Source organism: Pinus tabuliformis, chromosome 7 (assembly GCF_031772625.1).
Source record: "Pinus tabuliformis cultivar Carrire ecotype Pingquan chromosome 7, CPIR1, whole genome shotgun sequence".
Lineage (NCBI taxonomy): Eukaryota > Viridiplantae > Streptophyta > Pinopsida > Pinales > Pinaceae > Pinus > Pinus tabuliformis.
The window spans coordinates 44,936,064-44,950,550 of NC_142293.1; positions in this window are offsets into that span (position 1 = coordinate 44,936,064).

Genomic DNA, 14,487 nt, shown 5'->3' on the forward strand with positions numbered 1-14,487 from the left:
CTGCCTGGTGCATGATGGGTATCTATGGCTGGAGGAGCCTATTCCCATCACGGCTGACCTCATCCACCGAATTTCTTGGCTTCCCTGTAAGGGAAAGGACCCCGCGACGATAGCCGGGAAAAGCACTGATTTGGCTCTCGCAGAGGCCATGAAGGCCAAGTATAAGCTGGAGAAGGAAAATAGGGGCTACATTATCACCAGCATCAAGGAAAAAGGGGTGCACGTAGCTGCCCAACTCCTGGGCGATAAAGTGATGAGAAAATGTCGCGCCGACGAGGTACCAGTGCCAGTGGTCACATTGGCTGAATAGTGCATGGAGGGGATCCAGTTCAACTGGGCTGAGTTCCTCTGCAAGGATTTTTTGTTAAACTGTCGTGAGGCCCAAGAGTAGGGTAAAACCTTGCACTACGCATGGTTGCTCTTATCCGTATTGCTAGTAGTGGGAGAACTGCCGAAGGATAGTCAGTTCCCGACTATTGACCGAGACTTACCAGAGGCCGCGAAGTACGCTTCGCTCTAGGCCACCAAGGACGCGAAATGGATTTGTGATAAAAAAAAAAATTGGGTGCTCATGAAGGTGAGCATCCGAATGTGGATTAACAGGAGGCTGTGCCTGTCACCTACGATGCACAATAGCCTGCAGAGTTTTGCAGACTTTAAGGAAGATATGCACAACATATACATCAGGGCGCAAAAGTAGTTGGCGTAGCAATGGACAAAGCTATCATTTATAGCCACTGAAAACGTGATCTTCACTGTATTGGAGACATGGCCTCCCGAGTGGCGTGCCTAGATTAGGCAGAACTGGAAAAGGCAGCAGCCCAGAAAAAGAAGGATGATGCCGAGCTGCGCATCACCCGACTAGCCCAGAGAAGGTGGAATGAAAAAGTAGCAATCGAGGTAAGGGAAGTCCACGAAGTGGCACAAAAGGCCGCGGAACAGAAGAAGGTTGTAGAGGTAGCAGTAGCAGCGTAGGCAGTAGAGGCTGCAACAACAAAGACAGAGGATGGCCAAGCAGGGTCCTTAGGGTAGGAGGCAGAGGACACAAAAATAGTAGAAGGGAGCATGAACGTAGGGACTGCATCGACATAGCTCAAGCGCTCGTGCATCGAAGAGAAATTAGGCTCAAGGGAGAAGGTCAAGGCCTCGAAGCTGGCCATTGACCCAATCACCTTAACCGAAGGTGATCTCCATGACGTCGGCGAGATGGTTCGTGATGTCACCAGTGAAGCGCTCCAAGAGTTTATGATGGAGCATTAGACTATGTTGGGGGCCCTCAGGGCGGAGCTGCATGAGTTTCAAGTTCAGCCCCCTTAGGAAGGTACCTTGTCTACCCACATCGCAACTGGCACATTAGCAGCAAAACAGATGCTACACATAAAGATGGCAAATATGATAGTATTTCCAGAGGGAGCGCTAGTCTCAGAAAACATGATGGATCAGGTGATGCTTAATATGATGAAAGGCCTTGGCATTAATTTGCCTGCCCTTACCCAGGAAAAAAAATATCAGCTGTAGGATGGGATAACAACAAAACTCTGCACCAGGGAGAGCCGCATGATCGAGGTTTTGAGTGAGAGGAAGATTAATATAGAACATCTTAGCTTGCAGCGTGATGAGCTGGTGTCGCAGAACCAACAACTGGTGAAGACAATTGATGACGCTTGTCGGGGTATCCCAGAGATGTCCATTACAACAGATCTACTGGCAGAAGTGCGGATCCACTATTTGGAAAGTCGAGTCCACAACGCACGAGAAGAAACAACAAGAGTGCAACTAGAGTTGAATCTCTAGATTGCCGAGCTACAGTTGAAGGCACAACCTTCCACTTCCATAGAGGTCAAAGAGCAGTGCACCAGCACTATGGCAGTGGGGATGGAAAATATTGGAGGTGCAGTGCGCAACTGTACCAACATGTTGGAGTAAGTGCTTGAGGTCCTCACGATGTTGCAGGAGGACCCCAACATCCAGCGACTGGAGACCAAGGCACGCGAACTCCAATAACAGTATGACAGCATCAGAGGGATTGTGCAGACAATAGTCCTTACTCAGTGGCTTGCAAGGATGCAACAATCCAAGGCATTAAAGGAACAGGTGGACGTAGCACGCCACAAGGAAGCAATTCTCAAAGTACGCGTCCCGCCATGGATTAACGAAGCCTTTACAATAAAAACAGATATTGAAGGAAAGCTTGAGCAGATTTAGGGGATATTGCACAGATGCAGGGAAGTACGCCGGGCATAGAGGTCTCGGAAGATAGAGTGCAGCAGGTTTAGCAAATAGCAGGTCAGTGCGTTGTAGACATCAAAATTGTTCGGGACTAGTTGGAGGGACTCCACGCCAAGATCGCTGCACCAACCGAGTGACTCGAGGGTGAGTCACAATGTTTGTATTGGGGGCCTGTTGGGCATGGAATCTCCCCACAACATGTTTTTGGGCTCAAACCCCAAGTTTTGAGTAATATTGTTGTAAAGACTCTGCGAATTGCGGGCATAGAGTGCAAATTGTATGTTAGAGTCATAGGGTTGTCCGCCCTAAGTTTTGAATGTAGTGTCGGCCTACCCATGGTCCGCGGACCATGGGATTGTATAAATAAGAGTGAGGCTCTGAGTTGTAAATATAACGAATAGAATCATAGAGAAGATGGAAAGAAAAGGTCTTAGAGAGTAAGAAAAGGTGCGAAGTGTGTCTTGGGTCATAGAGTAGGAAGAGGCTCTGTAGTTGAGTGCGCAGAGACCTAGTAGAGTCTGCAGTTGAGTGCACAGGGCATAGTTGAGTCTATAACCAAGGAAGAAGAATAATAAAGAGAAGTTTTATTTGAATTATGTGTATCTATTCTTGTGTTATTTTTTGTTTGATATCATTTCCAATTATACTATTTATTTACTGCATGTACTTATATGAATGGTGAATATTGTTAAGTATAACTGAAAGCATATAGATAAGCTAAGTTGATCAACTAATATCAGTTTACTAGTAAGGATTTGGGTAATAACACTATTCATGCCTCGAGTAGGGCTGCGCAAGGGCAGCATTGCAAGCTACGAGGCACTGATAGGTTCACGTAGCAACATGCACGCGGGGTCAAACTACAGACCACTTGGATACCATCAGACATCTCTATAGTGCGGAAACCTAGTTCTAGCACCCTCCCATACTACTTCGAGTGAGACCTTAGTCCATGCTCCGCGGGCTATTGCCGAAAGGGCCAGTAGTACTGAAATTTGTTTGGCTAAATCACCTCTAAACCTAGGTCAGGCCCCAACAAGCCAACAATGTTACAGTTCAACTTAGTCACTTCATGTAACTCATTCTGCTAGCGTTCTAACTCTTCATCGAAGTCTGAGGTGCAGGAACTATCGTGATCCCATGTAATTCGTCCATTAGCGGTGGAATTCACCCAATCTTGGTCTCGCGTTGTTATCTTATAGATACAATCCAGATTGTCATCACTCTCATAATCGCATACTAGTTCAGTATAGCGTGATCCTTCAGCAGGATCTCGGGGTACTATTACAAGTAGCGATTTCTTCTCAAATATCATCTTTTGCTTCTTTAAGTTGATCACCCCATTCATATCAGTGGCCCAATCAATTCCAAGGAGTATAGGATAGGGGTTGTTGTCATCCATAATTTCTATTACTTCAAAGTCAGCCAGCATGGTCGCACCTTCAATATCTACATTCACCCCGTGTAGCCTCCCCATGGGGATGATCTTCTATTGATTCACCATCCTTAGCTAAATCAGAGACCATTGCAGCACGGGTCTCCCCATTCGTTCCCAAGTCTTCTTCGGTAGGACGTTCGCATATGACCCCAGGTCCAAAATAACCTGATCCATTTCCTATTCTCTTATCTGCACGGTCATTCTCATCCCCCGTTTCGTTCTTATTTTATGATTTCCAATCATTCGTACTATGTGCGGCTCACCCAGAGTGTTTCCGGCACATCTGTTTATGATCTCCTGTAACCCCTTCACAACCTTACTATCACACAGTAACTTCATGTAGGTCTCCAGGAAAGTTGTGAGCATAGAAGGGTCCATCTCCTGCTCAGGCTTATCGTTGGTTCCCGAGGAGGAGGCCTCAGTGAAGCTCTTCTTGGCTTCCATGAATGTTTCACATGCACGCTCTAAATCGAACTCAACCTCCTTTGCCGGAGCCTTGCGAACCCATGTATTGTCTTCAGGTTGTTTCCCTTTATCATCTCCTATTTTGATTCCACTCCGGAGCACTATATTCACGTTTGCATACTCTTCGCGTGGCTCAGACCTCATCATCTACAGGTTCTGAGTTGGCGGAGGTGGTAGCACTCCTTTGTCACGTATCCTTGCTATCAGCATAGGGCAGTCTTCCATTTCATGATCAAACAACATGAAATACTTGCGTGATGGATGGGTTGGGTTAGTGAAATCACGGGCATAGTGTCGTGGTCCTCCGCAATTGTAGCATGTCAACTGTCCCCGACCTCTTCTAGGTCCTTCTCTACCAGGACCTCATCCATGCCCTTGAAATCCTGTCCACGCCATCCGTGCACTTTGGTCAAGGGGGTGCGTTTCTGCACCCTATAGACGGGAGTTCTATCCATCATCAATTCATAACTCCGACAATTGTGCTCATCATGCCTTACCGACCTACAAAATTTGCAGAACAGTTGTTGCGGTGTCTGTACAAACTTCTACAGCAAATGACAGTTATCCGTGGCATGTTTTCCTGCTACCTAACATATAGTGCACCATAATGAAGGCCCCGCGCTTAGTCCTGCTTGAGCTTCTGGCCTTAAAGGCATCCGTCCTCCTCTTGCAATGTAGTTCGCAAAGACCAGACAATGGTCCTTGTCATGCCCTTGACTCTTGAATTTTAGACACCATACCTCTTAGCGCACCTTTGGTCAAACTTTTATCTCCTGCTTCAAATTTTGCATCTTAATGAAAAGATTTTTCAACTGCGTATGGATCTGTTGAACTCCCAGATTTTGATCTTGCATCGGGGTTTCATGCAGTCTCATTGCAATCTCCAAGGCCTCCGCCTGAGTCGTTATCTTTTGTTGTGACAACGCAACCCTTAAGTGTGGTAGTAACGAAGCCACGATGCTATCTGTCTGTCAAGTTCATATTAGCTTCACGGATTTTACATTTCAACCTTTGATCTAATTCCCAAGGTGTCTCACCTGGTTGCATTGTGATTTCCTTGAACCCCACAATAGACTGTGCTTAAGATTTAGGCCTACTAAATTCTTTGTTCAACGTGGTCTGCATGTCTGCCACTCTAGCATTCGGGTTGTCATTAGAGTACTTGAGGTACCAAGTTAGTGCACGATCCTACAGAGCACTAGCCAATGCTGCCTTCTTCATGTTATCATCTGTAACGCCCTGAGATTCCCATATGGATTTCATGATGAAACAGAACTAGTCTGGGTCCTCATTCCCCAAGCCTTTGAACAAAGGTAGCTTCACTGAATTTTCCATACTGAAATATGGTGGAGGTGGAGGTGGTACGGGTGAAGTCGCAGGTGATGGCGGTGAAGTTGGACATTGTGTGGGTGGAGGTGGTATTCGTGGGAATCCTTGTCTTATTAACTGAATAGCACTTTGCGGAGAAACCTCCGCTATCCCTTCTTCGTCACCTCATGGAGGTGAAATCAATGGACTATATTCAGGACCATTTTTTCCCTCTTTCCTATAATTTTTTCCTCTTTGTGTAGCTTCGAACATCAAGGTAGTTGCACTATCCGTTTTTTGTACAATAGCATTTTAATCCAAGTATTCAAAGATTTCACGTACTTACATCATGGTCCTTTGAAAAAGTGCCGCTCCATGTTGCTATAGTTGACTAAGGTGTCGACTGTGAATTCAGTAATAAATCCTCCTATGACACGATCGAGCCAATGATCGACAGCGCATGTGATCTTGTCCTCAGATGCTTCCAATTTCTATACTAGCTCCGGGGTTCCCACAATAGGACCGTCAAGTGTCCACCTTCCTTGGTTGTCTACTAGCTTCGCGATCCACTCATATAGCTCAACCGAAAAGGAGAAGAAAAATATTTTGTGCATCTCTGTATATAGGTATATGTCTAACCACTATTCCATTGTCTGTTATGGATTTCTGTTCTCCTGCAGTGTGATTTCGTGGATCTTCCTTTCCATCCAGTCTCCGATCTCTTTCTTAGTTGAATTCTAGTGATACGAAATCACACATCTCTTATGCAGATTTCGGTCCCGACAACGGAACCATATTTTGTCTTGAGGGGGCATGACCCAAGTTCAACGTTAATTAGCCAAACAAATCCATACACTATTGGCCCTTTTGGCATTAGCCCGTGGAATGTGGACCGAAGTCTCACCCCAAGTAGTATGGGGGGATGCTGGAACCAAGTTTCCGCACCTTGAGATGGTCATGATGTCGTTTTATTCCTTCTATTCATGCCTTCGTGCATGTCACTTAGTTCTAGATTTCTGTCTACCTAACCACTTTTTCTTCCTTTTGATACCTCCGCGAAAGGGTACGGTTGACCTTCACACAGCCCTAACCTTCGATTCTGATACTTTTGCGCTGCTAAGGCAACGTATCCCTCAGATTGTCAAGTTATTTTAAGAATATTACTTATCTTATTAGATACTCACAGTTAGCACCACGTAAACATATATTCTTCTATGCGTTCAGTTATCCAACATAATCATACACATTAATGCATCACATAAGAATTATAAAGGAAATTCATACATAATATGATAAGATGAAATAATCGGAACAAAGACACAGAAATTGAAAAATACTTCTCTTTATTGACATATTCCAAGTGATTACAGACTCTATCCACCCTGCGCACATAGCTGCAGGGGTCGTGCACTCAGCTGTCGACTTCCACCCTAGGCCTCTACGCACTCAGCTGCAGAGCCTCTACCTACGCTATGACCCAAAACTTAGACTTCTTACTTCAGATCTATGACTCTCTTATCTTATGTGTCTCTAAAACTACTTAGACCTTAGCTCTTTTTATACAATCCCATGGTCCACGGACCATGGGTATATCTCTTACAGCTGACTTTACTTAGCAAAACTAAGGGTGCAAAACCCTTTATGACTCATGACACCTTTGCGCTCTGCGACCACAAAATGTGGAGTCTTTACAAGTTTCGTACAAAATTTGACAAAAACATGGGCTTTTAGCCCCAAAAATGTCCTTGGGGGATCCCATTCCCAACATAGGCTCGGACACATGAGTGAGAAGGGGATGCAAATTCTTCACTCAAGAGATTTGTTTCTAGGTTTGAAGCATGTTGATTTAAAATTCTGTGAGAATTGTGTTTATGGAAAACATAACAGAATCAGATTCCTTAGAGTCATGATAGAAAAGAAGAGAAAAAAATTAGAGCTTGTGCATACAAATGTATGGGGACCTGCTCATGTATCATGTTTAGGTGCCTCTCATTATTATGTTACTTTTATTGATGATGCAACCAAAAAAACCTGGATTTATTGTATTCAAAATAAATATGATGTATTTGATACTTTCAAGAAATGGAAAGCTTTGGTTTAAAATGAGTCAGGAAAAAGGTTGAAGTGTCTCAGATCAGAGAATGGAGGTGAATATTGCAGCAACGAGTTTAATAGGTATTGTTCATAGAATGCAATTCGCAGAGAGAAGACAGTTCTAGGAACACCACAAGAAAAAGGTGTGTGAGAAACGATGAACATGACAATCATGGAGCGTGCAAGGTGCATGAGATTGCATGCAGGATTTCCTTTACATTTTTTGGCAGATGTTGTAGATACTATTGTTTATCTAATAAACAGAGGGCCTTCAAGTTCCTTGGATGGTGGTATGCCAGAGGAGGCATGGACAGGTAAAAAGGTAGATTGCTAATTTTTAAAGACTTCTAGTTGTTTGTGAATCCTTTGTCCACATTAATAAAGAAAATAGAACAAATCTTGAGGTAAAATCAAATAAATGTACCTTTATTGGATATGGTGTTAATGATTTTGGTTATCACTTTTATGATTATGAAAAACACAAAATCATTAGGAGCAGAGATGTCATATTCAACGAAATTTTTTTGTATAATGATCAGATGCGGGAAAAGAAACAGGAAAAAGAAAACAGAGAATACATAGTTCTTGATGACCTCACAGAAAAAGTGAAGGTGCCTGAAAATAATAATGATAAACAACCAGAACAACAACAACAACCACAACAACAGCAAGCACCTCAAACACCTGCAAGCAGTGTTAGAAGATCTACCAGGAGTAAACTCCCTGAACGATACTCTCCTTCATTATATTATGTATTGCTGACTAATTCTGGTGAACTAGAATGTTATGAAGAAGCAGTGTAGGTAGAAACCTGAAAGAAGTGGGAGCAAGCCATGAAAGAAGAAATGGACTCCTTAGCACATAACCAGACTTGGGACTTAGTCAAGTTGCCTGTTGGTAAAACAACATTCAAGAATAAAAGGGTTTATAGGTTGAAGGAAGAAGATGGAGGTAGAAAAATTTATAAAGCTAGACTTATGGTGAAGGGGTTTGCACAGAAAAAGGGTATAGACTTTGATGAGATATTTTCTCCTGTTGTTAAAATGACTTCAATGAGAACTATTTTAAGTCTAATAGAAGCTGAAGATTTTCATCTTTAGTTAGATGCAAAGACAACCTTTCTCCATGGGGACTTGGAGGAAGATATATATATGCAGCAACCACACAAATATGAGGTAGAAGGGAAGGAGAAACTATTGTGCAGGTTGAAGAAGAGCTTGTATGTCTTAAAATAGGCTCCAAGGCAGTGGCATCTAAAATTTGATAGGCTTATGTCTTAACAAGGTTCTACTAGATGTCACTCTGATCATTGTGTTTATCTCAAAAGGAAAAATGATGGCAACTATATTATGTTTTTATTGTATGTAGATGACATGCTTGTTGTAGGTTCTAACATGTAGGAAATAAATGTGCTCAAAATAAAATTGGCAAACTCATTTGCAATGAAGGATTTGGGTGTTGCAAAACAAATCCTTGGTATGAGAATAACTAGAGATAGGAAGAATCGCAAATTAACATTGTCTCAAAGTGAGTACATAGAAAAGGTGTTGAAAAGATTTAATATGCAGAATGCAAAACTAGTTAGTATACCTTTGGCTAGCCATTTCAAATTAAGTAAGGAGGTGCGTCCCAAGACTGAGGAAGAAATGTCTTATATGTCTAAAGTTCCATATGCATCAGCAGTTGGAAGCTTAATGTATGCAATGGTCTACACAAGGCCTAATATTGCACATGCAGTGGGAGTTGTAAGCAGGTACATGAACAATCCATGAAAAGAACATTGGATGGCGGTGAAGTGGATTCTCAGGTATATGAGAGGTACCACAAATCAAGCATTATGCTTTGGTGGTTCAAACATTGCTCTACAGGGATATGTTGATGCAGATATGGCGAGTGATAGAGATAACAGGAGGAGCACAATAGGGTATGTGTTTACTGTAGGTGGAACAACTATCAGTTGCATTTCAAAACTATAAAGTGTTGCTGCACTCTCAACAACGGAGGCAGAGTATGATGTTGCTATAGAGGCTACTAAAGAAATGATTTGGTTACAAAGGTTTTGGGATGAATTGGGTAAGAAGAAGAAGTTGGGCAGGTTATATAGTGACAACCAAAGAGCCATACATCTTGCAAAGAACTCTGCATTTCATTCCAAGACAAAACATATACAGTTCAAGTATCATTTCATACGGTTAGTGTTGGAAAATGGACAGTTGAAGCTAGAAAAGATACACACTAGCGATATTCCTACATATATGTTAACAAAAGTTGTAACGAGGGAGAAGCTGAGATTTTTCCCATTTTCAATTGGCCTTCAGGTATGATGACGAGGGTGAGAAACAACCAAGTCAAAAGCTGAGTCATTGTCCAGCAAATGAAGTAGCGATGGAGTTGCTATAATCAGTCTCCAAGTGGGAGATTGTTGGGTGTGGAGCCTGATTTTCTTCTTTATCCAAAGGTATCATCGCATTGGACCCCAGTTTGTAATGGGTTGGCAATGCCAAGGGGGGTGACAACATTTTTTTAAACTCACTCCCCTTTTGCGGCGGATCGGGGGTTGTGCCCCTAAGCTAAAAATACATGTAAAATTGCCTTGTAAAATGTTGTAATTTTGTAGTGAATCTGGGTCATTCATTAGGTGGAGATTTGATGGTAGAAGTTATGTTTAATTTAGCGTTTTTTTCCCTAGAAGGAAACCCCTCGCTATATATGAGGGAATTGTATTGTGTCTATGTATATATGTATTCTTAGTGAGAAAGAGAGAGGAGATTGAGTGAGTGAGAATAGGGAATTACAACGGATCTACTGTAGTTTGTATCTCTTCAATTTGCTAGATAATATAAAAGGAAGGACTGGTTGTTTCTCCATGGACCTAGACCAAATTGGTTGAACCACGTATATCTGTGTCTCTCTTGTTTTATGTGTTTTATGTATTTTTATTTCTGCAATATATTTTATGTGTTTCATTTCTATGTAATATATAATTTTCTAACAAGTGGTATCAAAGTCAAAGGTCTATTTGGCCGATAAGCTCGCAGAACAAAAGGGTTCTGCCAGCACCTAAATCTGCCTTAGGCTGAAGGAAGGCAAAAATTAGGGTAACCAAAAACCACGCTCAGTCTGGTAGCTAACCCTACCAGAATAGGAGAGGGCTCTCTCCGAGTCACACTCAGTGAATAGGTAAGCAAAAAGCGATCTGAGATGACTTACAATGAAATATTTACCTTAGGCTAGTAAGTGAATAGGGATTCTGGAAACAATTTTATGAATGACCGAGCTTCTGGGATGTTATGGGACCGGCGCTCAGCAAAGAACAGAGAATTGAATATGAAGGCACAGATTATTCCGTGAGGCAAGGTAGGCGGAAAATGTAACAATTTAGTTTGAGGTACCACGGCATGAATAGATTGTTGAAGAAAGTGAAAAGGGCATAATGACATGAATCCTTTTCAACAGAAGAATAACACTGAACATGAAATTTTCCCACAGGCAGAGCAATAAAATTGAATTCTACCTAATCTCACTCAGAAAATTTCACTGGAAATGAACATGAATCGAATTATGAAACATAACAAAATACATATGAAAACATAAGAGACACATTTTTTACACTCACAACCACAAGAGTCTCATGAAACAGAGCCATTGCCTTTCATTAATTCTTTGTCAAAAATACACAATGAAGAAATAGAGTTTCTTTCCCAAAGTCTCCCAGAAGTTACAAGCCAACCAATCTTTTGCAATTAACTTGCATATAATATATAGAATGTGTGAGGAAGAGATAGAATGCCTAGGGGTTGGGAAGTTACTCGAAACATTACAAAATGGAGATGGAGAGCCAACCATCAACTACAGGTGCAGCGCCGCAAACATGACATTTGGCTTTGGGTGACCGTTTGCCTTCCTTCGCCACTTGGATAGAAGCCCATCTGGAGAAAAAACTCTTTAAATGCTGCCTTTGGTGCCAAAAAACCGAAGAGTAGATGAGCGGGCCCACTTGGAGAAGTCGCGACCCGAAATTTCGCGAAACGGAAGAAAATTGGCAATTTTTCCTCTGTGCGCCGCGCCATTTTCTCTGTGCGTCGTGCTACTTTGGGGCCTATTTTGGGGCACTTGGAAGTGTCCAAAATGTGCCCAAGTGGGATTTTTGGAAATCTTGTCCTGTCTACTTTCTAACCCCACTGGAATTTTTGAATTTGGTGCTCATTTTCCCCTCCAAATCTCCATTCTCCCAAGACTGCTTTCTGTGTGTCAAAAAAGTGGCACAGAGGCCATTTTGGGTGTTTTTTGACCTTTAGGAGACCCAGATCTTGCCCAAATCTCTTGCCCAGACACCAGTAGTCGTAATTTTAGATGCTGAATCCAAATCTACAAGTGGTTTCTCCATTGGAGCCCTAGAATTTTAGAGACACCCCAGTGGCGCGGCGCACAGGGAGAAAATCCCTGTTTTTTGCCAAATTTCCCTGTGACCAAAATTTGCCCAAATTTTTTGAAATTTGGGCTGGAAGTTCTCTATGGGGTTCCATGCTGATCCAAGGAAGCCTCAGCCAAGATTCTAAGCCTATCTTTCTCTTTTGCATGTTTTGCCCTTCTTGTTGCTTTCCTCAATTTTGCTTTTAAACTCCTTATCCGGGCCTGTGCACTCATGTTTCGCACCCTGTAGTGGAAATTCATATGTCTTAATAGAGAAAGGTCTTTTTCTGATTTGTCCAGCAACCTCTCCAAATGCATGTTGACCCTCTCAAGGTTGGCCTCCCGGTCCTCATTGATTGCTTGCTCTAAATATGTGAGCGCAACCCTTCTTCTTTGAGCAGCTTGGCGATGCTCACGAATGTTTTGCAGCTCCATGATCATGTTTTGGTCCTCAAGATGTTTGCTTCTCTGCTCCAGGTAGTTCATGTTCCACTTGGCCATTTTAAGTCAATGGAAAAGTCTTCAATCTCTAATTGTTGCTCCCGGATGATCTCTATAAGCTCTGCATTTGTTGGTTCTGCATCTGTCTCATCATCCTGGAGGAGAACAAACTCGGTCTCTCGCTCACCTGATGGCCCTTCCTCCTGTACTGGCTCCTTTCCCTTACCCTGCTCCTGTGATTCTGATGTTGGAAGCAAGGCCCCTTCCACCCCGGGTGGAGATAACACTCGCTTTGCTGCTGCAAATAAGGGTCTACTGCCTTTCTGATAGGTGATGTATACTGGCATGGTGGCAGTCTCATGTCGCTCATACTGATGAGATGGGCCCCCTACCTCATGCTTTGCCTCTGAAACCACCTATGGAGCGCTGAAGAAGTCATGGGAGATGAAGTTCTCCCAAGCAATACCCTGCAATCCCAACTGATGGTCCACCAAAATCTGGATAAGAGAAAAGTGATAAACGTTGTTGAGCTGCTGTCGAGGAGTCTTGAGCTATTGTCGAGCAGTGTGCAAGGTGCATGAGATTGCATGAATGATTTCCTTTACAATTTTGGGCAGATGCTGTAGATAATTTTGTGTTTATTTAATAAACAGAGGGCCTTCAAGTTCCTTGGATGGTGGTATTCTAGAGGAGGCATGGACAGGTAAAAAGGTAAACTGCGCATTTTTAAATACTTTTGGTGTTGAAACCTTTGTCCACATTAATAAAGAAAATATATCAAAGATTGAGGAAAAATCATAGAGATGTACCTTTATTGGATATGGTGTTAATGATTTAGGTTCTCTTTTATGATTATGATAAACACAAAATCATTAGGAGCAAAGATGTTATATTCAATGAAAAGGTTTTGTATAAGGATCAGATATAGGAAAAGAAATAGGAAAAAGAAAACATAGAATACACAGTTCTTGATGACATCAGAGAGAAGCAACAACAACCACAACAGCACCAAGCACCTCAAACACCTGAAAGTGGTGTTAAAAGATCTACCAAGATAAGTAGACCCATTAAACAATACTCTCCTTCATTATATTATGTATTTCTGACTGATTCTAGTGAACCAGAATGTTATGAAGAAGCAGTGTAGCTAGAAACCAGGAAGAAGTGGGAGCAAGCCATGAAAGCAGGAATGGACTCCTTAGCAGATAACCAGACTTGGAACTTAGTCAAGTTGCCTGCAGGTAAAACAACATTGCAGAATAAATGGGTTTACAAGTTGAAGGAAGAAGATGGAGGTAGAAAATGGTATAAAGCTAGACTTGTGGTGAAGGGGTTTGCACAGAAAAAGGATATAGACTTTGATGAGATAATTTCTCCTGTTGTTAAAATGACTTCAATCAGAACTATTTTAAGTCTAGTAGTAGCTAAAGATTTTCATCTTGAGCAGTTAGATATAAAGACAACCTTTCTCCATGGGGATTTGGAGGAAGAGATATATATGCAGCAGCCACAAGGATATGAGGTAAAAGGGAAGGAGAAACTAGTGTGCGGGTTGAAGAAGAGCTTGTATGGCTTAAAATAGGATCCAAGGTACTGGTATCTAAAATTTCACAAGTTTATGTCTGAACAAGGTTATACTAGATGTCACTCTGACCATTGTGTTTATCTCAAAAGGCAAAATGATGGAAGCTATATTATATTGTTATTGTATGTAGATGACATGCTTGTTGCGGGTTCTAACATGCAGGAAATAAATGTGCTTAAAAGAAAATTGGCGAACTCATTTGCAATGAAGGATTTGGGTGCTACAAAACAAATCCTTGTTATGAGAATAACTAGAGAGAGGAAGAATCACAAATTAACATTGTCCCTGTTGGGTGTGGAGCCTGATTATCTTCTATATTCAAATGTCTTAGCCGGATGTATACCCTAGGAAGACTATACACCCCTCCACGCAGGGGAGTGCGGGGGGGACTTGTCCCCCCCGCGGGGGTCCTGGGGAGTCCAAGGGCTAGCGGGGGTTCAGGGGCAACGCCCCCGAAGCTAAAAATAGATGTAAAATTGCCTTGAAAAAGTCTAGTAATTTCTAGTCAATCTGG